The sequence below is a fragment of the Ranitomeya imitator genome, chromosome 1 (genome assembly GCF_032444005.1).
Source record: "Ranitomeya imitator isolate aRanImi1 chromosome 1, aRanImi1.pri, whole genome shotgun sequence".
NCBI lineage: Eukaryota > Metazoa > Chordata > Amphibia > Anura > Dendrobatidae > Ranitomeya > Ranitomeya imitator.
In genome coordinates this window covers 53,101,004-53,125,434 of record NC_091282.1, presented here as the reverse complement: position 1 = coordinate 53,125,434, position 24,431 = coordinate 53,101,004, and the positions used below count along the sequence as shown (strand labels likewise).

The window sequence follows — 24,431 nt, the reverse complement described above, 5'->3', positions numbered from 1 at the left end:
TTTTGTTAGGGAGTTAAATTTGACCAGCAATTTCTCATTTTTACAACACCATTTTATTTTAGGGACCACATCTCATTTGAAGTCATTTTGAGGGGTCTATATGATAGAAAATACCCAAGTGTGACACCATTCTAAAAACTGCACCCCTCATGGTTCTCAAAACCACATTCAAGAAGTTTATTAACCCTTCAGGTGTTTCACAGGAATTTTTGGAATGTTTAAATAAAAATGAACATTTAACTTTTTTTCACAAAAAAATTTACTTCAGCTCCAATTTGTTTTATTTTACCAAGGGTAACAGGAGAAAATGGACCACAAACTTTGTTGTACAATTTGTCCTGGGTACGCCGATACCCCATAAGTGGAGGTAAACCACTGTTTGGGCGCATGGGAGAGCTCGGAAGGGAAGGAGCGCCGTTTGACCTTTCAATGCAAAATTGACAGGAATTGAGATGGGACGCCATGTTGCGTTTGGAGAGCCACTGATGTGCCTAAACATTGAAACCCCCCACAAGTGACACCATTTTGGAAAGTAGACCCCCTAAGGAACTTATCTAGATGTGTGGTGAGCACTTTGACCCACCAAGAGCTTCACAGAAGTTTCTAACGCAGAGCCGTGAAAATAAAAAAAAAAATTCCCCCCAAAATTATTTTTTAGCCCCCAGTTTTGTATTTTCTTGAGGGTAACAGGAGAAATTGGACCCCAAAAGTTGTTGTCCAATTTGTCCTCAGTGCGCTGATGCCCCATATGTGGGGGGGAACCACCGTTTGGGCGCATGGGAGGGCTCGGAAGGGAAGGAGCGCCATTTGGAATGCAGACTTAGATGGAATGGTCTGCAGGCGTCACATTGCGTTTGCAGAGCCGCTAATGTACCTAAACAGTAGAAACCCCCCACAAGTGACCCCATATTAGAAACTAGACCCCCCCACGAACTTATCTAGATGTGTTGTGAGAACTTTGAGCCCCCAAGTGTTTCACTACAGTTTATAACGCAGAGCCGTGAAAATAAAAAATCTTTTTTTTTTCCCACAAAAATTATTTTTTAGCCCCCAGTTTTATATTTTCCCAAGGGTAACAGGAGAAATTGGTCCCCAAAAGTTTTTGTCCAATTTGTCCTGAGTACGCTGATACCCCATATGTTGGGGTAAACTCCTGTTTGGGCACACGGGAGAGCTCGGAAGGGAAGGAGTACTGTTTTACTTTTTCAATGCAGAATTGGCTGGAATTGAGATCGGACGCCATGTCACGTTTGGAGAGCCCCTGATGTGCCTAAACAGTGGAAACCCCCCAATTATAACTGAAACCCTAATCCAAACACACCCCTAACCCTAATCCCAACGGTAACCCTAACCACACCTCTAACCCAGACACACCCCTAACCCTAATCCCAACCGTAAATGTAATCCAAACCCTAACCCTAACTTTAGCCCCAAACCTAACTGTAGCCTTAACCCTAACTGTAGCCTTAACTCTAGCCCTAACCCTAGCCCTAACCCTAGCCCTAATGGGAAAATGGAAATAAATACATTTTTTTAATTTTTCCCTAACTAAGGGGGTGATGAAGGGGGGTTTGATTTACTTTTATAGCGGGTTTTTTAGCGGATTTTTATGATTGGCAGCCGTCACACACTGAAAGACGCTTTTTATTGCAAAAAATATTTTTTGCGTTACCACATTTTGAGAGCTATAATTTTTCCATATTTGAGTCCACAGAGTCATGTGAGGTCTTGTTTTTTGTGGGACAAGTTGACGTTTTTATTGGTAACATTTTCGGGCACGTGACATTTTTTTATCTCTTTTTATTCCGATTTTTGTGAGGCAGAATTAGCAAAAACCAGCTATTCATGAATTTCTTTTGGGGGGGCGTTTATACCGTTCCGCGTTTGGTAAAATTGATAAAGCAGTTTTATTCTTCGGGTCAGTACGATTACAGCGATACCTCATTTATATCATTTTTTTTTATGTTTTGGCGCTTTTATACGATAAAAACTATTTTATAGAAAAAATAATTATTTTGCATCGCTTTATTCTGAGGACTATAACTTTTTTATTTTTTTGCTGATGTTGCTGTATGCGGCTCGTTTTTTGCGGGACAAGATGACGCTTTCAGCGGTACCATGGTTATTTATATCCGTCTTTTTGATCGCGTGTTATTCCACTTTTTGTTCGGCGGTATGATAATAAAGCGTTGTTTTTTGTCTCGTTTTTTTTTTTCTTACGGTGTTTACTGAAGGGGTTAACTAGTGGGACAGTTTTATAGGTCGGGTCATTACGGACGCGGCGATACTAAATATGTGTACTTTTATTGTTTTTTTTTTTAATTTAGATAAAGAAATGTATTTATGGGAATAATATATATATATTTTTTTCATTATTTAGGATTTTTTTTTTTTTTTTTTTACACACTTGTAAAAAATTTTTTGAACTTTTTTACTTTGTCCCAGGGGGGGACAATACAGATCGGTGATCTGCCAGTTTGCAAGCACTCTGACAGATCACCGATCTGTCTCAGAGTGCTGCAGCGTTACCAAGTGCCTGCTCTGAGCAGGCACTTGGTAAGGCACCTCCCTCCCTGCAGGACCCGGATCTGCGGCCATCTTGGATCTGGGACTTGCTGCAGGGGGGAAGGTAGGGGTCTCAGGGAAGCCCGCAAGGAGCCCCCTCCCTGCGCGATGCTTCCCTGCACCGCCAGCACATCGCGATCATGTTTGATCGCGGTGTGCCGGGGGTTAATGTGCCGGGGGCGGTCCGTGACCGCTCCTGGCACATAGTGCCGGATGTCAGCTGCGATAAGCAGCTGACACCCGGCCGCGATCGGCCGCGCTCCCCCCGTGAGCGCGGCCGATCGTCCATGACGTACTATTCCATCCTTGGGAAGTAGGGCCCACCCCACATGGACGGAATAGTACGTCTAATGGCAGAAAGGGGTTAATCTAAGTGGTGCAAAAAAATTCCAAACTTTGCTTAAAAAAAAAAAAGCGCAATTTTCCGAGACCTGTAGCGTCTCCATTTTTCAGAATCTCGGGTCGGGTGAGGGCTTATTTTTTGCATTATTTAAACAGTAGGTCATTTTCTCATTAAACATTCCCTTTATTATAACAAGTAGGGGATCTGAGTAATTACAACAGATTATGGCAGATTTGTCTTAGCCATCATATTCCTGTGAATATAGAAACCAGGACACCATTCTGGAGCACTTTTATTCAAAGTTATGGCATTCCTCTGATGGTGAATCAAGACAATAACTATACACATAAAGAAGCAGATTGGATCAAGACAGTAATCTCCTATATGGAGAGCAGGCTGGTTGGCGTGAGAATCAACAAGAGAAACTTTTTAGATGTTTATGACTACTGTAGGGATGCTGAAAGGAAAAAAGCACAAAAGGTCAGAAGAACATGCCTTCTCCTATAATACATGTAATGATTCACAGCTCTGATCTCTGCACCTACTGTGTAGTATAAAGCAGTGGTGAGTGTCTTTACAAACACTTCCAGCTTTCTCTTCATGGCAGTCAGTGTGGGGGTGTCAAAAAGAGCAGCAAGCAGTGTGATTTCAAACACTTCTTGTAGCCTTCTTTTCACAGCAGTCAGTGTAGAAGGAAGACTGGTATAGCTGAGCAGAGAATCAATACAAAACACCTATTGCAGCTGCAGCTTTCCTCTCACAGCACTGTCTGCTCTACTGTACTCCTCTCTCACTGACTGCCATGATTTGCTACAAAAGGGGTTTGTAATCACATTCAGTTCTGCTGTCTTCTCCCCTTCCACCAATATCTGTGGGATAAATGTGGGAGGTGTTTGTAATCACACTCAGCTTTGCTTTGTTCCCCCTCTCACCACACTAGCTGCTGTGATATAAAAGCTGGAGGTGTTTGTAATCACACTCAGCTTTGCTGTGTTCTCCCCTCTCACCACACTAGCTGCTGTGATATAAAAGCTGGAGGTGTTTGTAATCACACTCAGCTTTGCTTTGTTCCCCCTCTCACCACACTAGCTGCTGTGATATAAAAGCTGGAGGTGTTTGTAATCACACTCAGCTTTGCTGTGTTCTCCCCTCTCACCACACTAGCTGCTGTGATATAAAAGCTGGAGGTGTTTGTAATCACACTCAGCTTTGCTTTGTTCCCCCTCTCACCACACTAGCTGCTGTGATATAAAAGCTGGAGGTGTTGGTAATCACACTCAGCTTTGCTGTACTCTACACAGTAGTGGCAGAGAGCCACAGAAGCCTGTTCTGACCTCTGAATCTCTAGTAAAATCCCACTGTGTTTATCAGAAATGTATAATCTAAACTTTTTAAAGGGAACCTGTCACCCCGTTTTTTGAGTTTGCATCTCGGCTTTGGGAAAATGGCCGCCGCGATCTCTAATGCGCACGCGCGGCATCCCGCGGCCATTTTCCTGAAGCCCCGTGCAGCAGAGCACTCGATCTGCGCATGCGCGGCCCCAGGAAGATGGCCGCCCCCACCGACGAAAGGGATGACAGCGCAGATCGCGCGCTGCTTGTTCACCACTACGCCACTACGCCACCAACGTAAAGCTGAGGAAGAACCAGCGATGTCACCACGCCCTCCCGACCTGACCAGCCTGATTGACAGGCGAAAACGGCGACTTTGGTAAGTTATTTCTCAGCATAGGTGGGGAATCGGGGTACACTACATACACTATAGGAACACACAGCGCAGGCCCTATTTAACAGTATTTATAGCTCAATCTCAAAAAACGGGGTGACAGGTTCCCTTTAACACCTCTGTGACCTTAGACGTACTATCCCGTCGAGGTGCCCTGGGCTTATCTGACCCTGGACGGGATAGTACGTCATAGCCGATCGGCCGCGCTCACGGGGGGAGCGCGGCCGATCGCGGCCGGGTGTCAGCTGCTTATCGCAGCTGACATCCGGCACTATGTGCCAGGAGCAGTCACGGACCGCCCCCGGCACATTAACCCCTGGCACACCGCGATCAAAGATGATCGCGATGTGCCGGCGGTGCAGGGAAGCACCGCGCAGGGAGGGGGCTCCCTGCGGGCTTCCCTGAGACCCCCGGAGCAACGCGATGTGATCGCGTTGCTGCGAGGGTCTCACCTCCCTCCCTGCTCCCTCCAGCCCCGGATCCAAGATGGCCGCGGATCCGGGTCCTGCAGGGAGGGAGGTGGCTTCACAGAGCCTGCTCAGAGCAGGCACTGTGAAGGCTGCAGCGCTGCATGTCAGATCAGTGATCTGACAGAGTGCTGTGCAAACTGTCAGATCACTGATCTGTGATGTCCCCCCCTGGGACAAAGTAAAAAAGTTAAAAAAAAATTTTCCAAATGTGTAAAAAAAATAAAAAAAAAATATTCCAAAATAATGAAAAAAAAAAAAAAATATTATTCCCATAAATACATTTCTTCATCTAAATAAAAAAAAAAAACAATAAAAGTACACATATTTAGTATCGCCGCGTCCGTAACGACCCGACCTATAAAACTGTCCCACTAGTTAACCCCTTCAGTAAACACCGTAAGAAAAAAAAAAAAAAAACGAGGCAAAAAACAACGCTTTATTATCATACCGCCGAACAAAAAGTGGAATAACACGCGATCAAAAAGACAGATATAAATACCCATGGAACCGCTGAAAGCGTCATATTGTCCTGCAAAAAAAGAGCCGCCATACAGCATCATCAGCAAAAAAATAAAAAAGTTATAGTCCTGAGAATAAAGCGATGCAAAAATAATTATTTTTTCTGTAAAATAGTTTTTATCGTATAAAAGTGCCAAACCATAAAAAAATGATATAAATGAGGTATCGCTGTAATCGCACTGACCCGAAGAATAAAACTGATTTATCAATTTTACCAAACGCGGAACGGTATAAACGCCTCCCCCAATAGAAATTCATGAATAGCTGGCTTTTGGTCATTCTTCCTCACAAAAATCGGAATAAAAAGCGATCAAAAAATGTCACGTGCCCAAAAATGTTTTCAATAAAAACGTCAACTCGTCCCGCAAAAAACAAGACCTCACATGACTCTGTGGACCAAAATATGGAAAAATTATAGCTCTCAAAATGTGGTATTGCAAAAAATATTTTTTTGCAATAAAAAGGGTCTTTCAGTGTGTGACGGCTGCCAATCATAAAAATCCGCTAAAAAACTCGCTATAAAAGTAAATCAAACCCCCCTTCATCACCCCCTTAGTTAGGGAAAAATAAAAAAAAAATGTATTTATTTCCATTTTCCCATTAGGGCTAGGGTTAGGGCTAGGGTTAGGGCTAGGGCTAGGGTTAGGGCTAGGGTTAGGGCTAGGGTTAGGGCTAGGGTTAGGGCTAGGGTTAGGGCTAGGGTTAGGGCTAGGGCTAGGGTTAGGGTTAGGGCTAGGGTTAGGGCTAGGGCTAGGGTTAGGGCTAGGGTTAGGGCTAGGGTTAGGGCTAGGGTTAGGGTTAGGGTTGGGGCTACAGTTAGGGTTGGGGCTAAAGTTAGGGTTAGGGTTTAGATTACATTTACAGTTGGGAATAGGGTTGGGATTAGGGTTAGGGGTATGTCAGGGTTAGAGGTGTGGTTAGGGTTACCGTTGGAATTAGGGTTAGGGGTGTGTTTAGATTAGGGTTTCAGTTATAATTGGGGGGTTTCCACTGTTTCGGCACATTAGGGGCTCTCCAAACACGACATGGCGTCCGATCTCAATTCCAGCCAATTCTGCGTTGAAAAAGTAAAACAGTGCTCCTTCCCTTCCGAGCTCTCCTGTGTGCCCAAACAGGAGTTTACCCCAACATATGGGGTATCAGCGTACTCAGGACAAATTGGACAACAACTTTTGTGGACCAATTTCTCCTGTTACCCTTGGGAAAATACAAAACTGGGGGCTAAAAAATAATTTTTGTGGGAAAACAAAAAGATTTTTTATTTTCACGGCTCTGCGTTATAAACTGTAGTGAAACACTTGGGGGTTCAAAGTTCTCACAACACATCTAGATAAGTTCATTGAGGGGTCTAGTTTCCAATATGGGGTCACTTGTGGGGGGTTTCTACTGTTTAGGTACATTAGGGGCTCTGCAAACGCAATGTGACGCCTGCAGACCAATCCATCTAAGTCTGCATTCCAAATGATGCTCCTTCCCTTCCGAGCCCTCCCATGCGCCCAAACGGTGGTTCCCCCCCACATATCGGGTATCAGCGTACTCAGGATAAATTGGACAACAACATTTAGGGTCCAATTTCTCCTGCTAACCTTGGAAAAATACAAAACTAGGGGCTAAAATATAATTTTTGTGGAAAAAAAAATATTTTTTATTTGCATGGCTCTGCGTTATAAACTGTAGTGAAATACTTGGGGGTTCAAAGCTCTCACAACACATCAAGATGAGTTCCTTAGGGGGTCTACTTTCCAAAATGGTGTCACTTGTGGGGGGTTTCTACTGTTTAGGTACATTAGGGGCTCTGCAAACGCAATGTGACGCCTGCAGACCAATCCATCTAAGTCTGAATTCCAAATGGCGCTCCTTCCCTTCCGAGCCCTCCCATGCGCCCAAACGGTGGTTCCCCCCCACATATGGGGTATCAGCGTACTCAGGACAAATTGGACAACAACTTTTGGGGTCCAATTTCTCCTGTTACCCTAGGGAAAATACAAAACTGGGGGCTAAAAAATAATTTTTGTGGGAAAAAAATGTTGTTTTATTTTTATGGCTCTGCATTATAAACTTCTGTGAAGCCCTTGGTGGGTCAAAGTGCTCACCACACATCCAGATAAGTTCCTTAGGGGGTCTACTTTCCAAAATGGTGTCACTTGTGGGGGGTTTCAATGTTTAGGCACATCAGTGGCTCTCCAAACGCAACATGGCGTCCCATCTCAATTCCTGTCAATTTTGCATTGAAAAGTCAAACGGCGCTCCTTCCCTTCCGAGCTCTCCCATGCGCCCAAACAGTGGTTTACTGCCACATATGGGGTATCAGCGTACTCAGGACAAATTGGACAACAACTTTCTGGGTCCAATTTCTCCTGTTACCCTTGGTAAAATAAAACAAATTGGAGCTGAAGTAAATTTTTTGTGTAAAAAAGTTAAATGTTCATTTTTATTTAAACATTCCAAAAATTCCTATTAAACATCTGAAGGGTTAATAAACTTCTTGAATGTGGTTTTGAGCACCTTGAGGGGTGCAGTTTTTAGAATGGTGTCACACTTGGGCATTTTCTATCATATAGACCCCTCAAAATGACTTCAAATGAGACGTGGTCCCTAAAAAAAAATGGTGTTGTAAAAATGAGAAATTGCTGGTCAACTTTTAACCCTTATAACTCCCTAACAAAAAAAAAAATTGGTTCCAAAATTATGCTGATGTAAAGGAGACATGTGGGAAATGTTACTTATTAAGTATTTTGTGTGACACATCTCTGTGATTTAATTGCATAAAAATTCAAAGTTTGAAAATTGCGAAATTTTCAAAATTTTCGCCAAATTTCCGTTTTTTTCACAAATAAACGCAGGTACTATCAAAGAAATTTTACCACTATCATGAAGTACAATATGTCACGAGAAAACAATGTCAGAATCACCAGGATCCGTTGAAGCGTTTCGGAGTTATAACCTCATAAAGGGACAGTGGTCAGAATTGTAAAAATTGGCCTGGTCATTAACGTGCAAACCACCCTTGGGGGTAAAGGGGTTAAGCTAAAATTACTACGACGGACTTACGAAATGAAAAATAAAAACTATGTTTTATCCAGCTCTGCAATCATTATTCTATTATGTGTCCAGTTTAACATCCATAATCTGGTGAGATGTCCCCTTAGAGATGCAAACCATTTTTTCAGCACTTTTCATTATTTCCTATTTTTCCTCTATAGCCATCTCTTTTTTATTTTACCATTGGTCACAGCCATATGAGGGCTTATTCTTTGGTGAAGGACTTGTTATTTTAAATGACACCACTCACTTTCCCATTTCCACTATTGTTTTTGGGTTTCATCTTAATGGTGTTCAGTGTGGGGTAGTGACCAGACAACAAGTCTTCAGAGCTGTACGATTACGGCGATATCAAACTCATCAACATTTTTTAATATGCTATGATTTTATTTAAAAAAAAATTGAACCTTGGATACATTTGGGGGGGGGGGGAGGGATTTTTTTTAGGAAGAAATTGTTTCGTTTTCTTAGTTCCATACCATTTTCTTTTCTTGTCGACAGAGCTTATTCTTTAATTTGTGCTGCTACCATCCTGATGTACGCAGCTGAACTCCAATGAAGGAGTAGAATCATCTCAAGGAGGACCACAAGGAAATGGACAGCATGTGACTGAAATGTGACTGAGGGTGCTTTGGATCAAATTTCTAGAGGTCCCAATATCAGATCTTACAAGTTTATCGTTGAAATTATGACCACTCCTAAACGACATCATGGGGTATGTCTCAAAACTAGGAACAGCCGGAAGGCCCCGCTGTAATAAAGTCCAGTGTTTCCTCAATACATTACCAATACGGTTACTTACTGCATTATATGTGGAGACAAAAGGGATTCTGTCACATGTCGAACTAGCCCGAATCGTATTCCGAATGCTCTCTCTCTCTCTCTCTCGAGAGAGTAATTAGCAGCCTTAGTTTTGTATCTAGCTATCTCATTTGCAGGGTAACCCCTTGCAATAAATTTTGCACACATCTCATCTAATCTCAGATCTACCCGGTTTTCATCAGACACAATCCTTCTCACTCGTAGCAACTGACTCCAAGGCAGGGAACTAACCATTCTCCTTGGATGATTACTATCAAACGCCCGTAACCCATTCCTATCGGTCTCTTTAACAAAAATGTCTGTTCCAAGTTTGTCACCACATTTATAAACAAGAGTGTCGAGGAATTGTATCTGCGTCTTTGACCAAGTTAGAGTAAACTGTAATTCGGGGTATATCTGATTCAGGGTACTATGGAAATCCTCCAACTCCCCTGCTCACAGGGCTGTCTGAGACCGGCCGGTCCGAAGGCACATCCAGAGTTCCCTTTGCAGGTGGAAATCAGTGCCTACCACTAGCGCCTGTGTGTTGTAGTTCTTCCCTGCTGAGCATTCGGGATAGTCCTCACAACTTCTGTTCTCGTTCTTGCTCTTTTTCTCTCTCTCTCCGTCCCCCAAGTTTATCTGGATAGGACGCACCCGTTTGACGGGAAGGCTCGGAGCTATTCTGGAACCCTAGAGACGCCCCTCTCCATGCTTGCCCCCTATGTCTGCTTAGGTGATGTATGGTAGACAGCCAACCTATAATTAACTGTCCTGCGGTATTTGAAGTAAGGCATAGAGTCAGTTACTTCCTCGGTGTTCCGGTCACCGGCTACGCGCCTCAGTAGGAAGTTGCCGTTCTCGAGGCATGACTCCTACTGGCTCTCCTTTGTGCTTGATCTCGTTTCTCACTTTTGACAATATCCTTCTCTTCGTGTCCTTTCTTAGGATACCGCCGCAAGGTAGTGCAGACGCGGTTCCGTTGCTTTCTATTCGTTCTGCTAGGCCCCTGTCAGGAACCCACCCCTTACAGGTCCTCCCTGGAGCTCTCCCAGGCTGCGTTCTGTACTAACTTCCTATCCGACCCCAGTTTTACCAGTGTGAGGAGAGGCCTAATTCATAGTGCCTTTTGCTCCCCCTGGTGGCCGGAGTGTGAAGTGTAATGTGTGCTTGTGATACCTGGTCTGGTGAACTCCTTTAGTGCAATCAGACATAACATCACTCCCCTTAGCGGCAGAGCGACATTACTGCAACGACCAGGACTCTGGGGCGCTGCATGAATACTTATGACCATGTGATATTTCAGTTTTTCTTTTTTTTTAAATTTGCAAAAATGTCTACATTTCTGTTTTTTTCTTATTCAAGATGGGGTGCAGAGTGTACATTAATGTGAAAAAAATGAACTTAAATTTACAAAGAGTCAAAAATTTAAAGGCGTATGAATACTTTCCGTACCCACTGTACATACTGAAGAAAAAAAACCCTTCTACAGGCATGTGTTGGCCGTGGCCCCTGAGCTGCAGCATAATCACATGTTTACTGTGTTGTTAATAAATGTGGTTGAGCTTTTCCTGAGAATAACAAAAAAAATGGCGCCCGCCGCACCTGCACAGTAGCAGCTATCTGTGTATAGAGGCGATCCGATAGCTATTACTGCTCGGGCAGCGCCATCTTGGAGGAGGAATTTTTTTTCTCTAGCAACATGGTGCCGCCGGTGCCTGCGCAGTAGCAGCTATCAGATCACCTCTATATACACAGATAGCTGCTACTGCGCAGGCGCCATTTTACATTTTTTTTTTTATACTCCTCAGGATAACCTCAGCCACATTTATTAACAACACAGTAAACATGTGATTATGCTGCACCGCAGGGACCACGGCCGGCACCCACCTGCAGAAGGATTTTTTGCAGAATTTACATAAATTTATTATGTAAACTAGTGGGCAGGTCAGTAAGGGATCAGTGATCTGTCAGCAGTCTTCATTATGAATACGTAATCAGAGCACCACATAAAGACCCCCCCACAGGCTCCCCGGAGCACGACAATCTCATTAACTGAAAATAAAGATTACACAACAACCACAAGACAGATTTCATCACAGGTATCATTGGAATCAGTATAATGGTGCCGACCTGACACTGTGTGTTGTTACTGTGCACAATCCTGCTGACAGGTTCCATTTAAATTAGTATGGAAACACATTTTGACTCACCTGTGAATAATTGTTGGTGCCCATGTGACATGAATTAGCCAATGAATGAGGAATTCAGCGGTTTAAAAAGCCACATGGTAGGCCATGTTCCTTTGTCACAATGGTGAAGACAAAGGAGCTGTCTAAGGACATCAGAACTCCTATTATTAGCAAACACAGGACTTCCAAAGGTATAAAGCCATCTTAAAAGACTTCAGTATCCCAGTTGTTTCAATAGTGTGCAATGTTAAGAAGTTTGCCAAGCATGGAACAGTCAAGAACCTCCCTGGACGAGGGGGAAAGAGGAAAATTGACAAGAGACGTCTTCGAAGGTTGGTGCGAATGGTAGAAAAAAACATCACATCAAACATCTAAAGACCTGAAAGCCAACCTGGAACATTCTGGTGTCATGGTTTCAACAATTACCATACACCACACACTAAATCAAGCAAAGCTTTATAGGTGAAGGTCAAGGGAGAAACCATTGTTGAAGAGATAAAAAAGGAACTACTGATCTTTGCCAAAGACTACCTTGAGAAACCTCAATCCTTCTGGGAAAGTGTTCTGTGGACAGATTAAACAAAAATAGAGCTTTTGGGCAATGCAAAGGAACAATTTTTTTCTTTTTATAGACAGCGCAATGAAGCTTACAAGGAAAAGAACACCCTACCAATAGTTAAGCATGCTGGAAGATCCATAATGCTGTGGGTAGCTTTGCTGTATCTCATACTGGAGGCCTTATCCATATCACAGGAATCACGAAATCAGAGAATTATGAAGAGATTTTAGAGCCAAATGTCTTACCCAGTGTAAGAAAACTTGGTTTGAGTCGAAGATCATGGGTCCTCCAGCAAGACAACGACCCAAAGCACACATACAAAAATATACAGTACACAGGAATGGTTGAAAAAAAGAAAAAAATGGACTGTTCTAAAATGGCCAGCCCCAGTCCCACAGGAAATCTTTGGGGTGAACTAAAATGTGCCATTGGGGAAAAGAACCCTGCACACATTCAAGAGCTTGAACAAACTGCAAAGGAAGAGTGGGAGAAAATACCGGCTGAGAAGTGTGAGAAGCTTATAGATGGCTACAAGAAAGGTTCGGAGGCTGTCATCAATGCCAGAGGGTGGGCAACCAAGCATCATGAAAAAATCCTGAGGATATAACTATGGTACATTTCCAATTTATTCTGAAGATATTGAGCAGTCTATGAAAAAAAAGAAGGGATGCCAATAACGGTGACCAGCACTGTATATGAAATATTGTAATACATCAATATTACAGCACAAATAATGATCTATGATGGCCTGCCTGGGTCAGGGTACATAGGTGTATTAAGAGGGTGCTGGCCTTTAACATGCCTCTGGATGCCATGGCAACCCTCAGCACTGTACAATCATGGCGCATGTGATGGGAGGGTGATGGGCACCGCCACACATACGCCATTTCAATACCTCCATCAGAGATTGACAGCAGCGTCTATGTGGGGAAACATTGTGGTGAAGTTCACGGGGCAGCGACGAGTTACCATTGCAGTTGGGGGCCCCTGTGGCCGCCATCTTGATCCTCCTGTACAGCTAAGGCCACGTTCACATTTGCGTTGTTGTGTGTTGCGTCGGCGACGCAACGCACAACGCATGCAAAAACGCATTGTTTTGTGACGCATGCGTCCATTTTTGCCCGATTTTGGACGCAAAAAAATGCAACTTGCTGCGTCCTCTGCGCCCTGACGCTTGCACCAAAAAAGACGCATGCGTCACAAAACGCAAGACAACGCATGTCCATGCGCCCCCATGTTAAATATAGGGGCGCATGATGCATGCGTCGCCGCGGTTGCACCCGACGCACCGCAAATGTGAACGTAGCCTTAGCCATGGGCTGAGATTCATAGGAGGCCACAATTTACACTATATACTGCAACAGTCTGAGCAATGAAATTGTCATCATGTCCCAAGAAAAAAAAAAATCTAGCCCTTAACCCCTTCATGATCAAGCAATTTTCAGAATTTGCGCATTCAAATTTGTAAAAAAAATAAATAAAAATTGCTTTTCTCTGCATTTTCCAAGATCTGTAGCGTCTCCATTTTTTGGGATCTGGGGCTGGGAGAGCCCTCTTCTGCGCGCCGAGCTGAAGTTTTTATTGAAACCATTTTGGGGTAGATACAGTTTGATCGCCCGTTAATGCATTTTATTTCAATGTATTGTTGGTCAAAATACCATAATTTTGGTGTTTCGATTTTTCTCCTCATTACACCGGTTACCGATTGGATTAATTTATTTTATATATTGATAGATCGGGTGTTTGTGAACGTGTATTTTTTATACATACGTGTATTTTTTATACATTTTTCAATCTACCTGCATTAAAGTCAGAGAGTCGGCATGTGAGATAGCTCTATGTCATACCAAGAAGGGGTTAAATTGCTCCAATGGCAGAAAAATAAATACGCCACATAAGAAAAAATTGGAATTGTTTTTTTTTTCTACACCATTTCATTCCACTCCAACAAAAGGTAAAAATTAAGGTGCCAAAACTGGATAAACAGGAAAATGCAAAGAAACACAGCCTAAATAGAAAGGAAATACTTCCCTAACAGCAGCTAAACCCGTGTGGTTCATTGCACATGCGCAGAAAACTCAATCTCTGCCTCTCACTCAAAAGCGCATCAGGAAGGCACGCACGGCTCACGTCAACACGTCATAGGAAGTAGGCGGGGACTCGTCGTGATCGACATCCAAGTGGAACGTCACTTTTATTGTCTCCTATTTATTAGACCACGCCCCTCGATGGGCGGGTATTTTCTAAACCCTCCAGCATGAAAAAAAGCTCTGACGTAAGACATGGACACGACAGAAGGCGGGGAGAAAATGATTGACAGTCTAGGCAACTAATAAAATAGCTTGATGCCTGTCTCTCAGCCAATGAATGACTGCAGTTGAAATAAAGGGGCGGGGTAAGATAGATTGACAGTAGCGCTGGCCAATGGTGTATCCAGATTCTTTTCCGTGAACCAATGGCGTTTAGCGGTAGAGGCGGCGGGGCGGTGCTGCGGGCCGTGGCGAGGTTGAGGTTGGCCGGTTGCGTGCGCGGTTTTGAGGAGATTTTTTTTTTTTTTTTGCTGGGGAATAATAACAATATTACTGTTATCATAACGATATCGCGGAGGTCTGGGAGCGGGGGTCGGACGACGCCGGGGCGGCCGCGCGGGCTCTGCCCCACACTCCATTTTGAACAGGGGTCGTCGTTGCGCATTCCACCCCCTCCTCCTCCACCTTCCCCGGCCGCCTGGGCCTACTGCCGGGCTGAGGATCCCGCCGAGACCGCGGCCTGCGGGGGGTGAACGGAGTACCAGCCGCACCTCGCAGCGGAGCCCCGGCCTGAGAGACTGCGCGACCTCCGGCTCCAGGTAACTGCCGCCGTCCAGAGCAGCGAGGCTCCTCATGGTTACCCTCCACTGCCCGCCGCAACCCTGAGCGTGAGCCCGGGCCTCCTGCCGCACCACTACCGCACCGTCTGCTCAGCTGTTATACCATAGGGATGGATTGTAAGCTCTTCAGGCCAGCCCTGATCTCCCCCTGTAACTGCGTTACCTCCTGTATTATACCCCAGAGCTGCACTCACTATTCTGCTGGTGCAGTCACTGTGTACATACATTACTGATCCTGAGTTACATCCTGTATTATCCTCCAGAGCTGCACTCACTATTCTGCTGGTGCAGTCACTGTGTACATACATTACATTACTGATCCTGAGTTACATCCTGTATTATCCTCCAGAGCTGCACTTACTATTCTGCTGGTGCAGTCACTGTGTACATACATTACATTACTGATCCTGAGTTACATCCTGTATTATACCCCAGAGCTGCACTCACTATTCTGCTGGTGCAGTCACTGTGTACATACATTACATTACTGATCCTGAGTTACATCCTGTATTATCCTCCAGAGCTGCACTCACTATTCTGCTGGTGCAGTCACTGTGTACATACATTACATTACTGATCCTGAGTTACATCCTGTATTATACCCCAGAGCTGCACTCACTATTCTGCTGGTGCAGTCACTGTGTACATACATTACATTACTGATCCTGAGTTACATCCTGTATTATACTCCAGAGCTGCACTCACTATTCTGCTGGTGCAGTCACTGTGTACATACATTACATTACTGATCCTGTACTGATCCTGAGTTACATCCTGTATTATACCCCAGAGCTGCACTCACTATTCTGCTGGTGCAGTCACTGTGTACATACATTACATTACTGATCCTGAGTTACATCCTGTATTATACCCCAGAGCTGCACTCACTATTCTGCTGGTGCAGTCACTGTGTACATACATTACATTACTGATCCTGAGTTACATCCTGTATTATACTCCAGAGCTGCACTCACTATTCTGCTGCTGCAGTCACTGTGTACATACATTACATTACTGATCCTGAGTTATATCCTGTATTATACTCCAGAGCCGCACTCACTATTCTGCTGGTGCAGTCACTGTGTACATACATTACATTACTGATCCTGAGTTACATCCTGTATTATACCCCAGAGCCGCACTCACTATTCTGCTGGTGCAGTCACTGTGTACATACATTACATTACTGATCCTGAGTTACATCCTGTATTATACTCCAGAGCTGCACTCACTATTCTGCTGCTGCAGTCACTGTGTACATACATTACATTACTGATCCTGAGTTACATCCTGTATTATACTCCAGAGCTGCACTCACTATTCTGCTGGTGCAGTCACTGTGTACATACATTACATTACTTATCCTAAGTTACATCCTGTATTATACTCCAGAGCTGCACTCACTATTCTGCTGCTGCAGTCGCTGTGTACATACATTACATTACTGATCCTGAGTTACATCCTGTATTATACCCCAGAGCTGCACTCACTATTCTGCTGGTGCAGTCACTGTGTACATACATTACATTACTGATCCTGAGTTACATCCTGTATTATACACCAGAGCTGCACTCACTATTCTGCTGGTGCAGTCACTGTGTACATATATTACATTACTGATCCTGAGTTACATCCTGTATTATACTCCAGAGCTGCACTCACTATTCTGCTGGTGCAGTCACTGTGTACATACATTACATTACTGATCCTGCACTGATCCTGAGTTACATCCTGTATTATACCCCAGAGCTGCACTCACTATTCTGCTGGTGCAGTCACTGTGTACACACATTACATTACTGATCCTGAGTTACATCCTGTATTATACCCCAGAGCTGCACTCACTATTCTGCTGGTGCAGTCATTGTGTACATACATTACATTACTGATCCTGAGTTACATCCTGTATTATACCCCAGAGCTGCACTCACTATTCTGCTGGTGCAGTCACTGTGTACATACATTACATTACTGATCCTGCACTGAGCCTGAGTTACATCCTGTATTATACCCCAGAGCTGCACTCACTATTCTGCTGGTGCAGTCACTGTGTACATACATTACATTACTGATCCTGTACTGATCCTGAGTTACATCCTGTATTATTTTCCAGAGCTGCACTCACTATTCTGCTGGTGCAGTCACTGTGTACATACATTACTGATCCTGAGTTACATCCTGTATTATACTCCAGAGCTGCACTCACTATTCTGCTGGTGCAGTCACTGTGTACATACATTACTGATCCTGAGTTGCATCCTGTATTATACCCCAGAGCTGCACTCACTATTCTGCTGGTGCAGTCACTGTGTACATACATTACATTACTGATCCTGAGTTACATCCTGTATTATACCCCAGAGCTGCACTCACTATTCTGCTGGTGCAGTCACTGTGTACATACATTACATTACGGATCCTGAGTTACATCCTGTATTATACTCCAGAGCTGCACTCACTATTCTGCTGGTGCAGTCACTGTGTACATACATTACATTACTGATCCTGTACTGATCCTGAGTTACATCCTGTATTATACCCCAGAGCTGCACTCACTATTCTGCTGGTGCAGTCACTGTGTACATACATTACATTACTGATCCTGAGTTACATCCTGTATTATACCCCAGAGCTGCACTCACTATTCTGCTGGTGCAGTCACTGTGTACATACATTACATTACTGATCCTGAGTTACATCCTGTATTATACTCCAGAGCTGCACTCACTATTCTGCTGGTGCAGTCACTGTGTACATACATTACATTACTGATCCTGTACTGATCCTGAGTTACATCCTGTATTATACCCCAGAGCTGCACTCACTATTCTGCTGGTGCAGTCACTGTGTACATACATTACATTACTGATCCTGAGTTACATCCTGTATTATACCCCAGAGCTGCACTCACTATTCTGCTGGTGCAGTCACTGTGTACATACATTACATTACTGATCCTGAGTTACATCCTGTATCATACTCCAGAGCTGCACTCACTATTCTGCTGCTGCAGTCACTGTGCACATACATTACTGATCCTGAGTTACATCCTGTATTATACCCCAGAGCTGCACTCACTATTCTGCTGGTGCAGTCACTGTGTACATACATTACATTACTGATCCTGAGTTACATCCTGTATTATACTCCAGAGCTGCACTCACTATTCTGCTGCTGCAGTCACTGTGTACATACATTACTGATCCTGAGTTACATCCTGTATTATACCCCAGAGCTGCACTCACTATTCTGCTGGTGCAGTCACTGTGTACATACATTACATTACTGATCCTGAGTTACATCCTGTATTATACACCAGAGCTGCACTCACTATTCTGCTGGTGCAGTCACTGTGTACATACATTACATTACTGATCCTGCACTGAGCCTGAGTTACATCCTGTATTATACCCCAGAGCTGCACTCACTATTCTGCTGGTGCAGTCAGTGTACATACATTACATTACTGATCCTGAGTTACATCCTGTATTATACCCCAGAGCTGCACTCACTATTCTGCTGGTGCAGTCACTGTGTACATACATTACATTACTGATCCTGCACTGAGCCTGAGTTACATCCTGTATTATACCCCAGAGCTGCACTCACTATTCTGCTGGTGCAGTCACTGTGTACATACATTACATTACTGATCCTGTACTGATCCTGAGTTACATCCTGTATTATTTTCCAGAGCTGCACTCACTATTCTGCTGGTGCAGTCACTGTGTACATACATTACTGATCCTGAGTTACATCCTGTATTATACTCCAGAGCTGCACTCACTATTCTGCTGGTGCAGTCACTGTGTACATACATTACTGATCCTGAGTTACATCCTGTATTATACCCCAGAGCTGCACTCACTATTCTGCTGGTGCAGTCACTGTGTACATACATTACATTACTGATCCTGAGTTACATCCTGTATTATACCCCAGAGCTGCACTCACTATTCTGCTGGTGCAGTCACTGTGTACATACATTACATTACTGATCCTGAGTTACATCCTGTATTATACAACAGAGCTGCACTCACTATTCTGCTGGTGCAGTCACTGTGTACATACATTACATTACTGATCCTGCACTGAGCCTGAGTTACATCCTGTATTATACCCCAGAGCTGCACTCACTATTCTGCTGGTGCAGTCACTGTGTACATACATTACATTACTGATCCTGTACTGATCCTGAGTTACATCCTGTATTATACCCCAGAGCTGCACTCACTATTCTGCTGGTGCAGTCACTGTGTACATACATTACATTACTGATCCTGAGTTACATCCTGTATTATACCCCAGAGCTGCACTCACTATTCTGCTGGTGCAGTCACTGTGTACATACATTACATTACTGATCCTGAGTTACATCCTGTATTATACTCCAGAGCTGCACTCACTATTCTGCTGGTGCAGTCACTGTGTACATACATTACATTACTGATCCTGTACTGATCCTGAGTTACATCCTGTATTATACCCCAGAGCTGCACTCACTATTCTGCTGGTGCAGTCACTGTGTACATACATTACATTACTGATCCTGCACTGAGCCTGAGTTACATCCTGTATTATACCCCAGAGCTGCACTCACTATTCTGCTGGTGCAGTCACTGTGTACATACATTACATTGCTGATCCTGCACTGATCCTGAGTTACATCCTGTATTATACTCCAGAGCTGCACTCACTATTCTGCTGGTGCAGTCACTGTGTACACACATTACATTACTGATCCTGAGTTACATCCTGTATTATACCCCAGAGCTGCACTCACTATTCTGCTGGTGCAGTCATTGTGTACATACATTACATTACTGATCCTGAGTTACATCCTGTATTATACCCCAGAGCTGCACTCACTATTCTGCTGGTGCAGTCACTGTGTACATACATTACATTACTGATCCTGCACTGAGCCTGAGTTACATCCTGTATTATACCCCAGAGCTGCACTCACTATTCTGCTGGTGCAGTCACTGTGTACATACATTACATTACTGATCCTGTACTGATCCTGAGTTACATCCTGTATTATTTTCCAGAGCTGCACTCACTATTCTGCTGGTGCAGTCACTGTGTACATACATTACTGATCCTGAGTTACATCCTGTATTATACTCCAGAGCTGCACTCACTATTCTGCTGGTGCAGTCACTGTGTACATACATTACGGATCCTGAGTTACATCCTGTATTATACTCCAGAGCTGCACTCACTATTCTGCTGGTGTAGTCACTCTGTACATACATTACATTACTGATCCTGAGTTACATCCTGTATTATACCCCAGAGCTGTACTCACTATTCTGCTGGTGTAGTCACTGTGTACATACATTACATTACTGATCCTGCACTGAGCCTGAGTTACATCCTGTATTATACCCCAGAGCTGTACTCACTATTCTGCTGGTGCAGTCACTGTGTACATACATTACATTACTGATCCTGAGTTACATCCTGTATTACACCCCAGAGCTGCACTCACTATTCTGCTGGTACAGTCACTGTGTATATACATTTCGTTACTGATCCTGAGTTACATCCAGTATTATACCCCAGAGCTGCACTCACTATTCTGCTGGTGCAGTCACTGTGTACATACATTACATTACTGATCCTGAGTTACATCCTGTATTATACCCCAGAGCTGCACTCACTATTCTGCTGGTGCAGTCACTGTGTACATACATTACATTACTGATCCTGTACTGATCCTGAGTTACATCCTGTATTATACCCCAGAGCTGCACTCACTGTTCTGCTTTTGTAGGTGGGATCACTAACTCTGTGAACTTGACCTCTTTCTTTACCATATGATGCATTTCTGGCTGTGCAGTCAGCACTTTAGTTGACAGTACAATCCCTCATACACATTTTGATTATTGTTCATTTTTTATAGCTCCATTTATTCCATGGCGCTTTACATGTGAAAAGGGGTCAAATATAGTCAATTACAATAAACATGAGCAAAAAACAAGGCACTAACAGGTACATAAGGAGGGAGGACCCTGCCCGCGAGGGCTCACAGTCTGCTGGGGATGGGTGAGGATACAGTAGGAGAGGGTAGAGCTGGTTGTGTGGCAGTTCAGTAGGTTGAGGATCACTGCAGGTTGTAGGCTTGTCAGAAGATGTGATTCTTCAGGTTCTTTTTGAAGGTTTCTATTGTAGGCGAGAGTCTGATGTGTTGGGGTAGAGAGTTCCAGAGTACGGGGGAAGCTCGGGAGAAGTCTTGGATGTGGTTGTGGGAAGAAGAGATGAGAGGGGAGTAGAGAAGGAGATCTTGTGATGATCGGAGGTTGCGTGTAGGTAAGTATCGGGAGACGAGGTCACAGATGTATGGAGGAGACAGGTTGTGGATGGCTTTGTATGTCATAGAAAGGATTTTGAATTGGAGTCTCTGGACAATAGGAAGCCAGTGAATGGCTTGGCAGAGAGGGGAAAGGCTGGGGAATAGTAGCGAGATGGGTAGATTAGTCGGGCAGCAGAGTGTAGGATGGATTGGAATGGTGCCAGAGTGCTAGAGGGGAGGCCATGGAGTAGGAGGTTGCAGTAGTCAAGGTGGGAGATGAGGGCGTGCACTAGTGGTTTTGTGGTAAAGGAATGCGCAGATACAGGAAATATTTTTGAGTTTGAGATGGCAGGAAGAGGCAAGGGCTTGGATATGTGGCTTGAAAGAGAGGGCCGAGTCGAGGATCACCCCGAGGCACTGAGCGCGCGAGACTGGGGAAAATCAGCAGCCATTGACATTGATGGACTGGTTGGGTGGAGGGGTAGAGTGAGATGGGGCAAAGATGATGATTTCTGTTTTGTCCATGTTCTGTTTTAGACAGAGTGGGATTTTGGTAAGGAGGTGAGGTCAGGTCCGGATAGGTAGATCTGCGTGTCATCGGCGTAGAGATGATTCTGTAAACCGTGGGATTCTATGAGCTGTCCTAGGCCGAAGATGTAGATGGAGAAGAGTAGGGGTCTTAGAACTGAGCCTTGAGGGACACCTACAGACAAGGGGCTAGGTGAGGAGGTGGTCTGCGAGTGGGAGACACTGAATGTCCGTTCTGTTAAGTATGACGTTATCCAGGATAGGGCCAAATCTGTGATGCCAAGAGCTGAGAGAATCTGTAGAAGGAGGGAGTAGTCCACAGTGTCAAAGGCAGAAGACAGGTCCAGGAGGAGGAGGACAGAGTAGTGTTGCTTGCTCTTGGTAGGTCATTGGTGACTTTAGTTAGGGCAGTTTCAGTTGAGTGATGGGGTCTGAAGCCAGATTGTAACCGGTCAAAGAGGGAGTAGGAGGAGAGGTGGGAGAACAGTTCAAGATGGACATGCTGTTCCAGTAGTTTTGAGGCATAAGGGAGAAGGGATATCGGGTGATCGCTAGATACAGAGGATGGGTCCAGGGAGGGCTTTTTGAGGATGGGTGTGATGGAGGCATGTTTGAAGGATGAGGGGAAGACACCAGTTGTGAGTGAGAGGTTGAAGAGGTGTGTTAGGGTTGGGATGAAGACCGTGGAAAGGTTAGGGATGAGGTGGGACTGGATCGGGTCGAGTGCACAGATGGTGAGGTGTGATCTTGACAGGAGGGTGGAGAGATGACCTTCTGTCATGGTGGAGAAGCTGGTTTTGGAGGAGCGGGGTTAAGCAGGTAAGAGGGGTATTGGGCGCCATGGGCCAAAGCTTGCTCTGATCGTATCGATCTTCTGTTTAACCCCCTTAAGCCCCAAGGGTGGTTTACACGTTTATGACCGGGCCAATTTTTACAATTCTGACCACTGTCCCATTATGAGGTTATAACTCTGGAACGCTTCATCGGAACCTGATGATTCTGACATTGTTTTCTCGGGACATATTGTACTTCATGATAGTGCTAAAATTTCTTTTGATATTACCTGCGTTTATTTGTGAAAAAAACGGAAATTTGGCGACAATTTTGTAAGGTTTGCAATTTTTCAACTTTGAATTTTTATGCCCTTAAATCACAGAACATCTTAATAAGTAACATTTCCCACATGTCTACTTTACATCAGCACAATTTTGGAACAAATTTTTTTTTCTTGTTAGGGAGTTATAAGCGTTAAAAGTTGACCAGCAATTTCTCATTTTTACAACACCATTTTTTTTTAGGGACCACATCACATTTGAAGTCACTTTGAGGGGTCTATATGATAGAAAATAACCAAGTGTGACACCATTCTAAAAACTGCATCCCTCAAGGTGCTCAAAACCACATTCAAGAAGTTTATTAACCCTTCAGGTGTTTCACAGGAATTTTTGGAATGTTTAAATAAAAATGAACATTTAACTTTTTTTCACAAAATATTTACTTCAGCTCCAATTTGTTTTATTTTACCAAGGGTAACAGGAGAAAATGGACCCCAAAAGTTGTTGTACAATTTGTCCTGAGTACGCCGATACCCCATATGTGGGGATAAACCACTGTTTGGGCGCACGGGAGAGCTCGGAAGGGAAGGAGCGCCGTTTGACTTTTCAATGCAAAATTGACTGGAATTGAGATGGAACGCCATGTTGCGTTTGGAGAACCCCTGATGTGCCTAAACATTGAAACCCCCCCAAAAGTGACACAATTTTGGAAAGTAGACCCTCTAAGGAACTATTTAGATGTGTGGTGAGAGCTTTGAACCTCCAAGTGTTTCACTACAGTTTATAACGCAGAGCCTTGAAAATAAAAATCATTTTTTTTTCCCACAAAAATAATTTTTTAGCCCCCAGTTTTGTATTTTCCCAAGGGTAACAGGAGAAATAGGACAAATTGGGCAACAACTTTTGGGCTCTGCGTTATAAACTGTAGTGAAACACTTGGGGGTTCAAAGTTCTCACAACACATCTAGATAAGTTCCTTGGGGGGTCTAGTTTCTAATATGGGGTCACTAGTGGGGGGTTTCTACTGTTTAGGTACATTAGGGGCTCTGCAAACGCAATGTGACGCCTGCAGACCACTCCATCTAAGTCTGCATTCCAAATGGCGCTCCTTCCCTTCCAAGCCCTCCCATGCGCCCAAACAGTGGTTCCCCCCCACATACTGGGTATCAGCGTACTCAGGACAAATTGGACAACAACTTTTGAGGTCCAGAGTACGCTGATACCCAGTATGTGGGGGGAACCACTGTTTGGGCGCATGGGAGGGCTCGGAAGGGAAGGAGCGCCATTTGGAATGCAGACTTAGATGGAATGGTCTGCAGGCGTCATATTGCGTTTGCAGAGCCCCTAATGTACCTAAACAGTAGAAACCCCCACTAGTGACCCCATATTAGAAACTAGACCCCCCAAGGAACTTATCTAGATGTGTTGTGAGAACTTTGAACCCCCCAAGTGTTTCACTACAGTT

At 44.2% G+C, this 24,431-nt stretch overlaps 1 protein-coding gene across 2 annotated transcripts in view; it reads left to right on the top strand.

Moving 5' to 3' along the window:
* The first annotated feature begins 14,686 nt into the window (after positions 1-14,686).
* SMAD2 (SMAD family member 2) overlaps positions 14,687-24,431 on the top strand; it is a 62,131-nt gene continuing 52,386 nt past the window's right edge. Inside the window, exon 1 of one of the 2 annotated variants that reach the window (XM_069746572.1) lies at positions 14,687-15,064. The gene's annotated coding sequence lies outside the window, so the exon portion shown is untranslated. The remainder of the gene's footprint in view (positions 15,065-24,431) is intronic. The other variant, XM_069746581.1, reaches the window with a different exon arrangement.